Raw genomic sequence first — 1,748 nt, 5'->3', positions numbered from 1 at the left:
CGCTTGCCAGGCAAGCGCTTTTGCCGCTGAGCTAAATCCCCAGCCCCAACCCACCTGATCTTTAACAAAGGGACCAAGCATAAATATATGTTGGGGTTAAGACAGGTTCTTTAGCAAATGGTTCTGGGAAAACTAGCTATACCCATGCAGAAGATGAAACTAATCCCACATATCTCACGATAAATTAAACTGAAACTAAAATAGATGAAAAAGATAAATTTTCAACAGAAATACTTAATTTGGTGTAAGGTAAAATAAGTAATACAATATACTCTTGATGTCATGGATGTAGGCAATGGCTTTCTGAACAGAACTCTGGTTGCACAAGAAATAACACCAAGAGTAAAAAACCTCTGCAGAGCCAAAGAAACAACCAATAGAGAGAAAACAAATCTAGAGAATGGGGAAAACACTTTGCCAGCTACAAGTAGAAGACTAGTGATATTTATAAAATATAAAGAACTTTAAAAATTCGAACTTCCAAATAAGAGACCCAATCAAAAAATAAATAACTGAAATGAAGAAAAACTTTTCAAGAGAAGTAGTACAAGGGGCCAATAAATACAATACATGAAAAAAATGTTCAACATTGCTGGAACTTAAGTATTTTCAAATTAAAACAAGCCTGAGATTTCATCTTACTCTACTGGCCGGGTGTGAAGATGCAGACCTTTAGTACAACACTTGGGAGTCTGAGGCAGGATGATCCCCAGGAGTTCAAGGGCAGCCTGAATTACATAGTGATAATGTGTCACAAAATAAAACAAATCCTGGGGAAGATGTGGTGTAAAAGGTAATCTCTTATACTGTTGGTAGGAATATAAACTAGCATAGCCACTATGGAAATCTGTATGGAGACTCTGTCAAAGAACTAGAACTAGAAATTTCATTTGATCCAGATTTCCCCTGTTAGGTATCTTTCCAAAAGAGGTAAAGAGATCATATTACAGTTGTACAGTTATACCCTTATTTATAACAGTACAATTCATATGAGCTAATTCTTGGAAGCAGCATATATGTCTATTGATAGAAGAACTGATAAAGAAAGTGTGGCATTAAGGCAAGGCAGAAGACATCATAATCCCTGATTTAAAATTATACTGCAGAGCTATTGTGATAAAAATAGCATGATACTGGCAATGCAACAAAACAAAACAGAACAAAAAACAAACAACAATAACAATAACAAACAGACCCAAGAATTAATGGAACAGATTAGAAGATGTAGAAACAATTCCAAACACACTCAGCCACCTTATCTTTGACAGAGGAGCCAATCATGCTCACTGGAAGAAAGCCTCTTTAATAAATGGTGCTGGAAAGACTGGCTTTCCACATGCTGAAGTCTAAACCTACATTCATCTCTCTCACCATGCACTAAACTAAAATAAAAATGAATCAAAGAGCCAAGGATTAAAACAGAAACACTAAGTCTGCTAGAAGAGAGAATAGGTAAAACGCAAAGACATAGGTGTAGGCAAAGACTTAATGAACAAAACTTTCATTGCACGGGAAATATTACAAAGAATGAACAACTGGGGATCTCATTTTGTTAAAAAGCTTTTGCAAGCCAGTTTTTCCAGCACCATTTATTAAAGAGACTGTTGTTCTCCCAGTGAGTTTGATTGGCCCCTTTATCAAAGATTAGGTGGCTGAGTGTGTTTTTGGTTGTGGCTGTTTCTTCCAGTCTGTTCCATTGATCCTCAGGCCTGTTTTTTAGCCAGTACCAGGTTGATTTTATGACCGTA

This window comes from Chinchilla lanigera, unplaced genomic scaffold, assembly GCF_000276665.1.
Source record: "Chinchilla lanigera isolate Chin_1 unplaced genomic scaffold, ChiLan1.0 scaffold00106, whole genome shotgun sequence".
NCBI lineage: Eukaryota > Metazoa > Chordata > Mammalia > Rodentia > Chinchillidae > Chinchilla > Chinchilla lanigera.
The sequence above is the reverse complement of the archived record's forward strand: the minus strand, read 5'-3'. Positions refer to the sequence as shown.